This window comes from Loxodonta africana, unplaced genomic scaffold (assembly GCF_030014295.1).
Source record: "Loxodonta africana isolate mLoxAfr1 unplaced genomic scaffold, mLoxAfr1.hap2 scaffold_56, whole genome shotgun sequence".
NCBI classification, from domain to species: Eukaryota; Metazoa; Chordata; class Mammalia; order Proboscidea; family Elephantidae; genus Loxodonta; species Loxodonta africana.
The window spans coordinates 1,146,661-1,163,083 of NW_026975283.1; the positions used below are offsets into that span (position 1 = coordinate 1,146,661).

The 16,423-nt window shown below is 41.1% G+C and overlaps 1 long non-coding RNA gene across 2 annotated transcripts in view; it reads left to right on the plus strand.

The window, feature by feature from the left end:
- The window catches only part of LOC135229842 (uncharacterized), a 590,403-nt gene extending 587,231 nt beyond the window's left edge, over nt 1-3,172 (plus strand). For both annotated transcript variants that reach the window (XR_010320506.1, XR_010320507.1), the window contains one exon: nt 560-3,172. This is a non-coding gene — a long non-coding RNA (uncharacterized LOC135229842). The remainder of the gene's footprint in view (nt 1-559) is intronic.
- Nucleotides 3,173-16,423: the final 13,251 nt, after the last annotated feature.

Here is a 16,423-nt window from a genome sequence, read left to right on the forward strand (position 1 = left end):
GTCACAGGGAAGCCTTCGGGGGCACAGGAAGGGAGGGCAGGACCTCCAGAATGAGCACCTCCAACCACAGGCTGTCCTGTGTGGATTTCTCAGAGTGACAGAGACAGCTCCTGAATAGAACAGCGTCAGAGATAGAGGGCAGTGAAGGCTTTTGGGACAGGTGAATTTGGCAGTCTCCTAAGGATCCAAAAGGAAAATCAGAGATTCTCAAAGGTATCAGAGTGGGAGAGGTTGGCATTCCCAGGTTGGGGAGAAGCTGGTTGGGGAGGTACTGCTTTCTGAAATCTTTTCATCAAACTCTCTTCTCTTCTTCAACTATCTTCTCAGTTGACGTCATCTATGCTCAGTCCTGAAAAGGGTCTAGAATGCACAAGGGTGGGTTATTCGGTGTGGCAAGGTGGGGAGGAGGTAGTGGCAGCATATCCGGGAAAGAGAATCTTCTAGAGGCACATGAGCTACCTAGTGAACTGCACATGGTGTCCATTCTCCTTCATTTAGCTGTAGATGTGTGTTTGTAAGAGGTGATTGACTTCCCCAAATTATTTTTGCTCATTTCTAGTTACAGATACCAGAAGAGCACATTGGCTCCAGGAACATGCAAGAAATCCACTGATTGTGATTATTACTGTCTGTGGTATGCTCTCTTTTCAGTGATTAAAATCTTTGTCTGTCACAGAGAATTTTCACCTATTTAAAAATATATGTCTATGTCACTTACTGATTTCCAAAGCTATGAAATTCTTTTTCATTACATGTTTAAGAATACAAATTTGTATAATGAAAAATTACATGCAGAGTCCCACCCTCATGTATATATTGCTCCTGCTCCCCCGAGGTATCCAACGTTAATAGACACATGTGTACCCTTCCCTAGGTTTCTCTGCTGGGACATGTATACACAGTCACAGGTACACAAGTAGATCTGCTGGGGTGTTTGCTTTTATGGAAACTTGGTCACACTCTACCCACATTGCTCTTGCCCCTTCTTTCACTTGACATTCTATCTTGATTCTCTGTAAGTCATTAGATATGGCACTAACTCTACATTTTTATGTCTTCTAAGTTACACACATAAATTAAATAGATAATAACAATTATAGTACACTTTATCTAGACTTAGACATGTTGTTAGGTGCTATCGAGTTGGCTCTGACTCACAGCGACCCTATGCACAACACAACAAAACACTGCCTGGTCCTGGTTGCTATATTTGAGCCCACTCTTGTAGCTACTGTCAGTCAATCTCATTGAGGGTCTTCCTCTTATTCGCTGGACCTCTGCTTTACCAAGCATGGTGTCCTTCTCCAGGGACTGGTCCCTTCTGATAACATGTCTAAAGCCATCCTTGCTTCTAAGGAACATTCCAGCTTCTTTCAAGACAGATTTGTTCGTCTCATACGTAACACTACTAAAATGGAAACATTTTATCACCTAAGCTTTTTAAGTCCACTCTTCCTGCATTTTCCAGCTCTCCTCCCCCATTCTTTCCCACGAGTGAAGCCAAGGTAATTCATTTCGACCATGTGGTAAGTAGTCTGTCTTATCCTTACTTAAATAAGCACACACAGACATACATGCACCCTCGTCTGTTCATTTATACACACACATATATGTGAACAGGTATTCAAGCGTATTCAAACAATTGCTATTGTTTTACACAAATGTGCTCGTTTTTTATATACTTCTCTGCACCTTAATTTTTTCAGTAAACTTTAATAACACTTCACAGAGATTTCTCCTACTTAACTACGACAGCTCTTTTTCATTCTAATGACTCCCTATGTTATTGATGATGTAGTTTTACCATACATTCTCTATCATTCCACCACCAACGGACAGTCAATGTTTTGTCATTGTTAATAATAAACAGCCTTTGTATAGTATAGGATTCGATTCTGTGGAGTAGACTCCACGGAGTGAGATTTCCAGTTCAAAGAATGTTAAAAGTACAGGGCCATGGCCATGTCTTTCCCCTAGAGGCTGTCATAAAGCACCCTTCCAGCCATGTCTCAGGGTTTCATTCTCCCCACAGCCCAGCCAGCTATAGGTGGTGTTGCTTTTTAAATTGGGCCAGTTTCACTGACACCTTAATATTTTTTTAACTACCTGTGTTTTTGAGCAACTTGGATTATGTATATTGGGCATGTGGATTTGCTCTGAATGATCTGTTTGAATTCACTGCTCATTTTTCAAGTACTTAACCTTTATCCTTCTGTGTAAAATGTAAATTTTTATTAATCCTTATCTACTTTCACATAATTTTCCAAACCTATGATTTGTGTATCATATTTTTGCAAGTTTTGTCCCCCAGATCAGTTGAGTCAGCACCATTTATTAAATAAATACAATTTTCACACCACCTTTGTATGAATGGTTATTGTGATTTCTTAGTAGATTTTCTATTGCAATTGTCTACTTGTCAGTTTCTATGCTATGTAATATTGATTTGTTCTGCTACTTGATTGGGTAGACATCTGTTACTATTCTGCTATTTCATGTTTTTCTTGTCTATTCTTTGGTAGTGCAGCCCTGCTGTTGCAATGGCTAAGTGCTTGACTGCTAAATGAAAGAAAGTTTGGCAGGTCGAACCCATCCACTGGCTCTGAGGGAGAAAGACCTGGCGGTCTGCTCCCGTAAAGATTACAGCCTATAAAAGCCTATTGGGCAGTCAAATGGGAGGGCTATGAGTCAAAAATCTTGTCCAAGGCTCCAAACGACAACATTCTTTGTTATCTATTGTACTATTTGTAGCTTACGATTAGTGTATACAATTAAAAAACAACTACCTGAATATTCTAACTGGAAATGCATTCCATTTATGTATTAGTTTTGGGACCTCCATTTAATTAACAAGACTTCCCATTTGGAAATATGGCATATTTTATGCACATATTCAGGTTCCATTTTATTTACCTTAATACATTAGTTTTCTTTGTATAGGTCCTTTGCTGCTCCAGTCAAAACAATGTTTTCCTAAATATTTTATAGTTTTGGACACAGTTTGCCACTGTCAAGTACTAGGGGAAAGAGAACGATCAGCCCTTCCCACCCTTGCCAATTTCAGTCCCTTATGTCCACATGGGAGAGAAACCATTGATTTTGAAGTACTTGTCTTTTATTCGGGTATGCAATTATATCATCATTATTTTGAAAATCTGTTTTTGTACTTATACCAGTTATTTAAATTTCTGGTTTAACCCTTCACCTTAAAAGTATGTTGAGTCTTACCAAAATCTTTGTCTAGTTCCAAATTTATCAGCATGAATTGAATATTTTTCCATTTATCTCACATCTGCTAAGTTTGGGGATAATCTATTATGCCCCAATAGGTAACTAATACTCTGACCTGCTGGCCATTGTTGTAATCACAAAAAACTTGTTTCTGACAGGTAAGTACTTCTACCTGGCCTCTGTTGGGCTGGGATCCCATTACTTATATTGGTATGAGGTAGCCCAGCTCCCACTAACAATCTCAGCCAATAGAGAATTGTTGTTGTTTGTTGCTGTCAAGTCATTTCCAACTCACGACAACCCCATGTGTGCAGCGTAGAACTGCTCAATAGGGTTTCCAAGGCTGTGACCCTTTAGAAGGAGATTACCAGGCCTGTCTTCTGAGGTATCCCTGGGTGGGTTCAAACTGCCAAACTTTAAGCTAGTGGATGAGCTCTGAACTGTTTGTGGCACCCAGGGACCCCCTAGAGAAGACAGATATCAGTGAGCTCAGTGTTGTTGCTGCTCCCCTCATCTCTGAATTCCTTACTATTTTGATGAAATGGGTGTCCTTCAGGACCTCTGAGAAATGGTCTTATAGAAACTAACTCTGGCACGGACACATATTGGAGACTTTTACCCCATCTTCCCACATCTGACACAGCAGGACTGGCATTTCTATTTCATAGATAGTGGGCCATTGCCTTTTCCAAGCATCCAAGAGCAAACCCACAGCTTATGAAGCCCATTTCCAGAGCCCTCGCTATGGCAAAAAATCCTTCTTAGGAGAGAGTTCCCCATATCAACAAACTCTCCTTGACCCAACTTTATATTAAACTCCCCTTGATTCAGCACCTTCAGCACTCGTCCCTCAGCACACCCCCGTCCTGCTCACACAAGGCAGCCAGGTCTTGCAGCTCCTTCAGTGTACAGTCCCTCCCCCGCAACCACAACAGCACTGCCCCCAGTGGCTATGCTGGTATCTGACAGCTAAGTATCTGGACAAATGCATGGGACACTATCTTAGGACTCTGCAAAGGAAATTGTTGAAGGTGGATGGGGTTGAGGGGAACCAGAATATAAAGTATGAACATTCCAGAGGTTGAAATTAAATGAGCCTAAATCTCAGAGCTGCACACCCATTGTGGACAGAAACAGCTCGAGAGAAGCCCTCTCTCATGTAAATGGGACAGACGGTTCGTAAAGGAGAGAGACGGGCAGGTGGGCAGATGGGCAGACACCTGAAACTCTGGTAGAGGAGAATCCTTTTCTCTGACCAGAGTACAGAAGAGCGAAATATTGTAGAGGATGCTCCATTATATTTTCTCTCTCTCTGCTGTTAATTGGCACCTAGTCAATTCTACCTCAAAGGCTGAGACTTTTCAAAAGCAGATCGCCAGGCTTGTCTTCTGAGGCACTTCTTGACAGGTTCAAACTGCTGGTTGTCCAGTGCTTTGGCCCCATAGGTAGAACCAGTCACTTATGTGCACAGCAGAATGAGGAGATTAAAACCCCAGCATTCCTGCCAGTGGGCCAGGAAAGCACTCCTTCAGAACTCAGAGAGCAGCAGAGAAATAAAGACTGGGGGCTGTGCAAGAAAGAGATTCTATGAACTTGTTATGAACTCCTGGTTCACCCCCCAGATGCATATGCATTGCCCTAACCCTAAGAAGGGTTATCAAATCCTTTAAGAGCCGCAGTATGGGTTAGAAGACCATCAAGATTCCAGACGAGTGGAACTCACATAGACTAGACTGGAATATAGCTGCAAATGGTTCAAAAAATGAAATAACATTTGAGCCATAGAATACAGAAGACAAGACAGAACTTGCAGCTGGAATATAACTGGGTCAACTGACTGTTAAAAAAAAAAAATCTCCATAAAATTTAAGCAAGTCTTATAGTCTCGAAATTATAAGACACAGATTTTAAAATGCTATTATAATCATTCTCCAAGAAATAACAGGGGTAATATTCAAATAAATGGAAAGATAAATAGATGCTATTTGCAAATAAAAATTTAATATGTTAAAAATACAATGGTGGAAATAAAAAAATTCATTTGATAGTTTCAACAGCAGAATGGTGATGACGGAGAAAAAAAGCTTAATATTGAAAAGGAAATGTTTATTCTGAAAAGAGAAAAAATATGGAAAAAATGAACAGAGCCTCAAGAATTAGAGAAAAAGCCTATTTATTTATTGGAACTCCAGGAGAAGTTGAGAAAATGTGTTCTGTAGAAAAACGGATTTGTTGAAATACTAGGTGAGCACTTCCCAAACTGGGTAAAGAATAAAATTACAGATTGAGAAGCTCAGCAAACCCCAACAGGTTAAACCTAAAGAATTCTATGCAAAAGTATTATATTTTTATGCAAATATTGTTACGTGTTTTTTGCAAACTACACGCTTCCCCCAAAAATGGCATATTTGCAAGCATGCTATGCTAATTTTTTACACCAACATGTAAAAAATAAATAAAATCAGGTACTGTTCTTATAAGAGCACCTGGGAAGGGGAGGGCTCAGTTCTCAAAAAATATCTATACTGTGTGCATTATTTGCATAAAAATACAGTACATCATAATCAACTGCAGAATAACAAAGACCAAGAAAATACCCAGGAAAAAGCTAGAGAGAAAACAATAGATTTCACATGGGAAAAATAATTTGAATGATTCTTTCTTCATTATCAGAAACCACAGAGGCTGAAAGGTTGTGAAACAACATTTTTTCAACACTGAAAGATCAGAAACATTACCCCAGATTTCTATATCCGATCATTACCTTCAGGACTAAAGAAAAAATAGTGCCATTCTTAGGGAAGGAAAGCTGAGAGAATTCATCGCCACCAGACTTCTCCTAAAAGAGACGCTAAAGGAAGTGGTTCAGGTGGTAGACTTGGAATTTCAGCCGTATTTCAGGAAAGGAGAAAACGTGGGCACTATGTGGGTAAATATACTGTGTTAATACTGTAGTCACTGCACAACATGGCTCTGGACATGACTCTTTGGAAAGTTTTTCCAGTCTCTTGGAAACGCTTGGGAATATACTCTTGTATAAGAGAACGGAATTAATTTTGACAATATCTGACAGGTGTCTGTAGTCAAGTCTGGTGAAGCAACTGGAAACTATATTTTGGGACCCAAAATAAGGTGTGGTAACAAAAAAATGAGTCTCAATTATGATGTGGCCATGAGCTGGCTCTGAATGCCGGCCTTCCCCAGAGAGGCGTTTCAGGCATATTGGTAGCAATGACTTGTTCTTGTTGCTAGGTGTCATCGAGTGGATTTCTGCGTCATTGCAGCCCAGTGTGAAGGCAGTACTGTCCCCACAGGGTTTCCCGAGTTGCAATATTAATGGGAGAAGATTGCCAGATCTTTACTCCTTTGAGCATTTGGGTGGGTTCAAACCACTGACCTCTCGGTTAGCAGCCAAGCACTTAACCTTGGCACCACCAGGGCTCCTTGGAATAATGGCAGCACCACAGAAGTTGGTATAAATCTCCCCATGGGCCTTCTCTGAGAAGTAAGCTCTTTGCTGAAGTACCAAGTTTACTTTTCATACATAGTCATTCTGTACAAAGTCTAGATAAGAATTAGAGTGCTTCCTCGAGTGGGCAATATTTTACATGCCCTCCATAAAGAAAATGCTTCAACGGCAAAGTTTAAAAATAAACCAAGGCAGTTCCCATCACCTCTTGCCTGAAAGGGTCTTCCTGAGGATTTCCTGACATACATGGAAAAGGATGTACTAGGCACTGCCTTCTTTTTACCTCTTCCCTCCTAAACAAACAGAAACCTTTGCTAAGATGTCAGGTGTCCAGCCCCAAACTCCTCTTCTTATCCTGTATGTAAGTTCTGTAATGAGACCAGGACCCAGGCAGTATTTCCCATCTTTCAAAGTTTCGAGGTCCAGTGAAATCCTGTTACAAGTCACTAGATCAGCCCAGGAGCTGGAAGACTGAAATTCCTGGTCCTCTGACCAAGTGGGAAGGGCAGGGTGGGATTGGGCAGAGCCTCCTTGACCATCACTTGCCCCAAGAGGCTCTGGAGGCTGCTTTATGTTATAAATCAAAGGCCCTTCCAGCCCAGTTGCATAAGAGCAGGAAAAGGCTTTTTCCACTGAAAGAAGAAATGGGCTCAGGAGCAGCAGGTTTGAGGCCATTTAGCTTTGGTCAGCTTTGCGGCTTCGGATGTCATGGTCACTGGTCACCTTCACAACTGGGTCTTTATACCTCTCCACCTCTCTCTCCCTCCCAGTTTTGTCCCAGCACCATGGGCTGTGGCTTCTGCTAGTTTTAATGATTTCAATGTTTCAGTAGCTCCTCACCCCACTCAGACGAGGCAGGTTTGCAGGGTGTGAGGGACAAACCCATAGTGCTGCTTAGGTGTCCTTCAACAGAAACACTCCTGAGGTGACAAGCTGTCCTGACTGATCCTGAGACCAAGACAGAGAGAAACTCAGTGAGAGGGTCATTGGCTTCTGGAAGTGTCAGCTCTCTCAGGGTCATGTCCTGGGGTCATGCCCAATTGCAGGAAAAATGAAGTGGCTCTGAACCTCGGTGTGTTGACCCTCTAGTACACAGGACCCGGAAGCCTCAGGAGGATTCTGTCTTAATCTAACCCAGCACTGGGGAAATCCTCACAGGGTGGGAGCAGTGATATTCCTGGGAATCTTCATTCTAAAAATATCAGAGCAGTTGATACAGTCTTGGGAGGTGGGAGATGAGAAAGCTTGGGAGCATAGGAGAGTGACATAAGAGGGAGGGTCCTACCACTCTCTACCTCTGGGATCTTGTATAGGTTTGTTTGTTTGTTTGTTTGTTTGTTTGTTTAATGCAACTTGGGCTCCAGGCAGGCACTTATTGCTAAAGTTGTATTTCTCTGTTTTAATTTATGATATCTAAGTCAAATTTGGAGTCTTGAGCTCATTTTGATAATGTCTTTTGTCTGTGCAGACCAGAGTCCGCTCACAGCCAATGATGAGACCAGAGGAAACAAATTTCCTAGCCTAGACCAGGGCAGGCTCTCTGGCTCCTCAAACCAGGAGTACCGCCCCTGGGAAGCCCTCCCAGGGCAGCGCAGGCGGTGAGTCCAGTCTGGCGCCGTAGGAGGGGGGACAGGGGCGGGGGCCAGGCAGTCTGGCCTCTGTGGCTTTGCCTTTTCCTCCCGGAAGTGCATCTCGAAGGCCTCCACGTTCGGGTCCTGACGCTAACCACAAGTTCCCACCCTTCTGTGTCCACTGCGTGGACCCAAGTCCCCATATGCCTCCTCTGGCCTCCTATCCCACCATAAGCGCTGTGATCAGGCTCAGGTATGTACCCTGGGTCTCACCCTCTATGGCCTTAGGCTTCCCCTAGTTCTGGTGAGGCCTGCCAGCCTGGTGGGTCTGAAGTCCTTTGGGGCTGGGTGGGCTGGGACTGTCACAAAAGGCTCCTGAAACCAGCCCTTTCCTGCTCCTGGTGAGCTTGGGGTGGGGCAGCCTGGGAGCTCGTGCTTCCCCCGGGTGCCCCTCTCTGAACATCCCTGCCGCCCCCTCTCCCACAAACGCCCAACTGCCGCCTCCCTGCCTCCTAGTTCTAGAGGCGCCTTCTCTTGATGCAGAGATGCAACTGGTTATCTCACCGCACTGCACCCAGAGTCAGTCTCAGCTGGATTAAAGACCTGAACCTGAAATGCACAGCTTTAAAACCGCTGAAACACAGAACTCGTTGTCTACTGCATTCCAACTCATAGTGACCCTAAAGACAGAGTACAACTGCCCTGTAGGGTTTCCAAGGAGCACCTGGTGGATTCGAACTGCTGACCTTTTAGTTAGCAGCTGTAGCTCCTAACCACTACTCCACCAGGTTTCCTAAAACTGCTAGATAGGTGGGAAATGAAAAAAAAAAGTAAATGAAAAAAAATTAAGAAAAAGAACAATTACAGAAGATGTAAAAGAAAAAAATTAACCAAAAACCACTACAAAAAAAAAATCACATAATGTGAGAGTGTAACCTCACATTATGGACTCAAGGTGGCTGGGGTGTATCTTTCTTTGCAAATAAGTTTTAGATAAGGGAATTGGTACCAGGAGTAGATACACACCTTACTTTGTGAAAATGGAAAATCTGGGATTGATGAATTGGCCTGGATGAGGCAGAAAATGGTGATAACCACATAATATTTAAAGATGAAATCCTAACAGCCTAAAACATGCAGTGAAAATTTTTCTAATTAGCACCAGAAGGGGCCTTTAATCACTACACAAAATGGGTCAGTAGTTCAAGATCTCCCTACAAAGATGGAATCAACTCGATGGCCAACTGCTTCTGGGTCTGGTAGAAGACTTTCAGGCAGGTTCCAGCAAACATGCAAAAAACAGATCATTTCAATCTTGTACACAGCCAATAAAGAAGAGAAAACTATGAGATGCTCCCCAACTTGTTCCCTAAGGCTACTTTAATATTGATACCAAATTAGAAAAGGAAGGTTTAAGAAGAGTTACAGGACAAGCACACTAAGCAACTGAGATGCAAAAACCTACATAAAGTGCTGGCAAAGAAATCTGGCAAAGTATAAAGCAAGTAATATGCAAGCATCAAGGGGGGTTATTTTCAGCATACAAGCTTGAGTGAACATTAAAGATTTAATAATTTAATTCACCACATGTGTAGGTTAAGGAAGAAAAGACATAGGCTCACCTCAAGAGACGGTGAAAAAGCAGTGATAAAATCCAATCACACTGAGATATAAGAACTCTGAGCTAAGATGGAACAGAAAAGGAGTTCCCGAATGTGGAAAACTACAACTCGAATGATAGTTCCTGGTGAAATGTGGGATTTTCTCTTTAAAATTAGTTAGCAATAAAATAAGGATGCTTTCTCTCATTATTTCTATTAAATATTTAACACTGGAGGTCCAAGCTAGTACAAAAACAAAAAGGAAGAAAACATATAACTCTTATTATTCATAGATTATAGGAATGTCTGCAGAGAAAAATTTAAAAACCATAGAAAATATTAGAATTAATACTAGTTAATTATAAATATAAAGTAAAAAATAAAGTGAATTTCTATGCAGCAGCATCAAGCCGACTCTGTCATAGCTCTTAGTGAAAGCAGAGGACACTGATAGGGAAACAGCAGGATTCAGGTGGACTAGACCAAGGAGGGAAGAGCACTATTTTACACTGGGCTGGATTTATAAGAAAAAAATAACACAGTTGGGTGGCTTTAAGGAATAGAAATTTATTTTCTCACAATTCAGGAGGCTACCTGCCTGAATTCAGGGCATGGCTCATGTCTACTTCAGCTTCTGAATTCAGGGCATGGCTCATGTCTACTTCAGCTTCTAGCAGCTTCCAGCCACCCTTTGTGTTCCTGGTCTTGTAGATGCATCTGCTCCATTGTCTGTCTTCCTCTCCCACTGAGTGCGTCTGTCTATTCTGCTCTTTTTATAACTCAGAAGGGACTAGGTTTAGGACCCACTCTACACTGGTATGGTCTCATCAATATAATTTTAAAAATCCCCTATATCCAAATCTGGTCACTTTTACAGGTACCCAAAAATATGCAGGTACAGCAGTTAGGATTTCAGCATACCTTTTGGGGTTATACAATTCAGTCCATAATAGCACCCTCACCAGATATTCTGGACTGAGAATACTAGCATGAGCAGCTGAGAGTGGTTCTCGTTTTTTTCTGCATTAGTTGGCTGTAACTTGTCTCAATAGTCACTCATATGAACTTTGGAGCAACTTATTATGAAGACCCTGGCCAACCTTTCATAACCATGTCCATTGTGTGGGAAAACACACAGACTCCCATCACTCAAGCCTTGAGAAATTCATTGATAAGGGTGGAATGGGGTTGGGACCAAGAATTGTTTCATGGCCTTGATAACATGGCATAGGTGTTAGATATCCACATGGAGATGTTAAGTAACAATACTAACAGCTAACACTTACTGAATACATGCACTGGTGCCAGGACTCTAGTAAGGGCTTCTCCTTTCCTAAGATATTTGTTCTGCATGATAACCCTATGAGGAACGTACCATTATAATGCAAATTTTATACATGGAGAGGCCCAAACAGAGATTTAAGCTGACATTTGAGTATGAGTCTGGACCCAGGAGGAGCTGCAATGGCTGGAGGTGTAAATCTAACGTCCTCAGCTACAGACCGATGGCTGTGGACTCATTGAGGCATCCCAGAGAGAGGGCGTCAATAGAGAGAGAGAGGACTAAGCACCGAGTCTGAGGGCACCCTGACATCTAGAAGCTAGCCACATGAACCACAACCTACAAATCTCTCTGAAGGCCAGTGTGGTTCCTGGAAGGTGGTCTGTCCTTTCTCTAGGCCGAATTTCCCCACTGCTCCTCACCCCCACACTGGCTTGTCCCCTTCTTGATGGCAGGGACAGTGTGTAACTTTCACCACTGCCCAAGATCCCAAGGTTACAATAACACTGGTACGGATATCAGAATGATGGAGTCAGGAAGCATGGTGGTCACATGCAACCAGTTGGAAAGAGAAAACAGCAAATAAAGAAGGGGAGAAGACCATGAGTCAGAGGAGTGGGAGAAATGAATATTTCCTGAGTGCCAAGTAAGGCTGGGCATCTGCTAGTGGCATGTAGTTCCTCATTTAAGCTTCAGAGGGACACAATGGGTGGAATAGACATTGCTATCCACTTTCATCATGCAAACGTTTTATTACCTTTGATTTTAACAGTAACTTCTTATAAAAAATTTTTTTTTTCTTATAAAAACAATTGGGAAAATAGAGAAGAGTATAATAATACATCTCATCAATTGAGTACTATCATTTTGCTTCAGCAGCTACACATTTTTGTTATTGCTATAAATATAACACACAACCTTTGCCAAGTGAACAAGTTGTACAGGTGTACACACTATCAACAGAAATTAACCAGCTGTGCAACCCTACCCTTAATCAGTGTGATTTTTCCATCACTGTAACCCGAAACTCAGTTTCCGTATGCAATAACATCGCTTTATTCCCTTCCTCCTGCCCCTGAGAACCCCTATAAACTTTCATCTCTATACATTTGCCTGTTCTTGTAAAAGGCATGCTTTTTAATTTCAAAGTTCATGACAAGCTACAAGGGTGAATTCATGTGGAAGCAGAAGTTATTTGCAATACATACACCCTACTACAAACTCGGTTCTAGAATATATAAAGGATGATTCATAAAGAAAAAAAAAAGAATTCAATAGAAAGATGAGCAAATATTTGAACACTCTATAAAAGATTTCTGTATAGCCAGCATACATATGAAAAGGGACTAAACTTCACCAGTTATCAGAGAAATTCTAATAAAAAGTCAATGTGATCCTAACCCCCCCCACACACCAGAATGCCTAAAATGAAAAAAAAAAGAAATACCAACTATTTGGTAGAACAAGGAGCAACTGGAATTCTAATCTACTGCTAGTTGAAGTGTAATTTGGTACAACCACTTTAAAATGCTTTGGCCATATCTTCTAAAGCTGTGAACATACATATATCCTATGACCCAGCAATTCTACTTCTAGATACATACCCAATAGAAATGGGTACATATGTTCACCAGAACACATAAGTCTAACCATCTGCTAAGGAATGAACACCCTCCTTCTGAATGCCTAACTTTTGTTTTTAATTGTTCTTTAGATGAAGTTTTACAGAGCAAAGTAACTTCTCATTAAACAGTTAGGACATATATTGTTTTATGACATTGTTTACCAACTTCAAGACATGTCAACACTCTCTCTTCTTGACCTTGGGTCCCCTATTACCAGCGTTCCTGTCCTCTCCTGCCTTCTAGTCCCTGTTCCTGGGCTGGTATGCCCCAGGAGTCTCATTTTGATTTATGGGCCTGTCTAATCTTTGGTTAAGGGTGAACCTCAGGAGTGACTTCATTATTGAGCTAAAAGGATGTCTGGGGGTCATATTCTCAGGGTTTCTCCAGTCTCTGTCAAGCTAGTAATTCTGGGTTTTTTTTTTTTTTGAATTAGAATTTTTTTCTACATTTTTCCCCAGTTCTGTCCTGAATGCCTCACTTTCAAAGCATTATTCTCTGTCTGTTCTAAGGTGATGTCCATATATAATGATAAGTTTATACAGAAAAGTCTAGAGCTTTCTGTGAAATTCTGCAGCAAATCTCCAGAGGCTCATGTTCTTATAGTTTCTGTTGCCTCTGCAGCTACTGCTTCTGTCTGTCCTTCTGCTGGGTGCACCACACAGAACCAGTTATAAATTTCAACCTCATCTTGTAAATTCATCGGAGTCCTACTCACACAAAAATTTTATTGGCTCTAAGAACAGCTGTGTAGATGAGGTACAGAAGGGATTTCTATTGCAGCAAAGCAAAACCTTAAAATGAAATGGCTGGAAATGGCGGGCCTCCTTCTGTAAAAATGCTTTTCTATACGGAATATGGGAAAATGCAGTTAAGATAAGGTTTATGCAAAAAGGCAAAAAGGAGTGTTTGCAGCAATTTGGTAATCATTTAGATCATCTGTAAAATTATTTTCATCCTTTTTCTCATAACTTACAGGAAATGAAGTTCCAAAAGGATCACATATTTAAAAGCAAAATATGCAACCATAAAAATTTTAGAAGAAACTATGAGAGTTTTTGTTTGCTTTTTATTGGTAAAAGAGAAAGATTTTCTAAAAATCCTAAAGCTGTGAAGGCTAAAACTGGTAAGATACAGATATAGATATTTGGCATATGAAAAACTATATGAAGAAAGCAAAAATACAGGCAAAAATCTGAAGAAAAATTTGCAGGCTAAGGATTTGAATAGGCATTTCTCAAAAGAAGATATAGAAATGGTCAATAATCACATGAAAAGAAGCTGAACCTCATTAGCCATTAGGGAAATGCGAATCAAAACCAAAACGCACTATTCTTTCAAAACCACTAAGATGGCTCAGATCAATAGGATGGACAACACAAGTGGTGAGGATGTGGAGAAACTGGAACCCTCATACATTGCTGGTGGACATGTAACATGATCCAATCGTTTTGGAAAACAGTTTGGCAGTTGCTCAGAAAGGTAAACATAGAGTTAGCATGCAACATAGCAATTCCCCTCCTGGGTATGTACCCAGGAGAACTGAAGCATGTTCACATAAAAACTTACAAGAGAATTTTCATAGTAGAATTATTTATAGATAACCAAAATGTGAAGAGAATCGAAAAGTCAAGAATTGATAGACAAGCTATAGTATACTCATAAAATGGAATATTACTCAGCCATTAAAAGGCATCAGGTACTAATACATGGCACAATATGGACAAACCTCAAGAACATTATGCTAAGTTAAAGAAGCCAAACAGAAATGACCACATGGTGCATGATTCCATTTACATGAAATGTCCAGAATAAACCAACAAAGAGAAAGTGGATTAGTGGTTGCTACGTCTTGGAGGAAAGGAGTAATGAAGATGACTACTAATATATAGGGCATTTATTTACAGGGTATTGAAAATATTCTGAAGCTAGACAGTGGTGATTGTTGCACAATTCTGTCCATATACTAAAAACCACGGAATTGGGCACATTATAAAAGTCAATGCTATGGCTGGTGAATTATATCTCAATAGAAATATTTGTGACTCCCGAAAGACTAATATTTCGATTAAATATATAGGACCTATAAATCAGTAGGGGAAAAACAAACCGATTTTATTATGTCTCTCTCCAACCAAAGTGAAGGAGGTACATTCAATTAGTACATCTAATTTTTTCTATCTCTTCATTATACAAGTTCTGTTCTCATTGTATATACCTTTGAGTTATACAAGTCCTAGTCTCCATTTCCTTATGCCTGTTTTCACTATTGTATCTACATAAGCAGAGCACTACCATGGTTTTTATAAAAACCCACCTACTCAGATCATTTTTGGAAGCTTCTTAGGTGCCAGGAACCAGGATACTCTCACCAACACAGCAGACAAGGTCCTGCCTGCATGGGTCTTCTATTTTTGTGGAGCAGTCAGATGATAAACGAGCCAAACAGCATGTAATGTTACCTAACATCAGGAGGAAGACACGTAATTTTGGAGGTGTCCCAGCTGTGTTTCTCTCGTGAAGAGTTCCCTCTTTCCTCTGAACCCAGTGGAAAGTAAATACTTCGAAGGAACTGTGAGGTCAGTAAGTGTGAAAAAGATATTTCATTTCAGTTTGATCGTGTTGGTTTTACCTACTACGCAGTCAACATTTTTTTTAAACATTATTCTGCAATTGACATCAACCACCCCCCCCCAAAAAAAAAAACAAAAACAAAATCCACTCTCTTGCAGTCAATTCCGACTCACAGTGACCCTGTAGGACAGAGTAGGGTTTCCAAGGAGTGCCTGGTCTAAGACACAAATAATGGACACAAATAATTCTTGCTTATGAGAATCTGAAAGCTATTCACTGTGGATTTTTGAGGGACTCAGTAACACTTGCAGAGATTTCCACGTGGGCGTGGTGCTCTAGTGTGAGTGAGCATCGGGGGGAATGGACTCCTTGTGCAGTTTACATCCTTCTGGAGATTATGACACAACAAACATTCCCTCTTCATCGTCCTGCATCTTGTAAGAGGACAGAGGGAATTCTTAGGCAGAACCCTTTGAAAATGCATGGCAAGAAATTTTATTGAAACATTAAATTCAAAATAAAGTCTTCCTACGTTCTTCAACCTTCCGTACCTCCTTTCAAAGAGGTAGCTGGACTCACAGAGTTGAAGTCCTGAAACTTTGAGACTGAAGAGTCTGTTGTAAGAGTCTCAGCTCATTGGAGTAATCATGCTGAGTGAACTGGAACGCAGGGGAAGAGTGGGAGTCAAACAGCAGAGACCTACACATTGGGAAGTGGTGAGGCCTCCTTTTTGATAATGCCGTGGGGTAGGTGGCAGCACCTCAAAGGGTAATGTAGGCACATAAGTAGACAAACCACGTTATGGTGTTCCCAGCCCTGCCAAGGTTCTCATGCTGCTTCTGGGAATGGAAGCCACAGAGACAAAGCCTCTAGAGAGATCACTCACATAGGCTAGGGCACTGGCTGTGTTAAAGATCTTCCCCAAAGCTCGGTTCTTCTTTAGACCCTGGGGTACCCTGAAAATAAACCAACACTAAAAATACCACTAAAAATAAGTTGAAATTTCACCCCAATTTTGTAAGTAGAGAGCTCTGAGTTGGAATTCAGTTTATTTAAAGAAATATCAAGTTTTC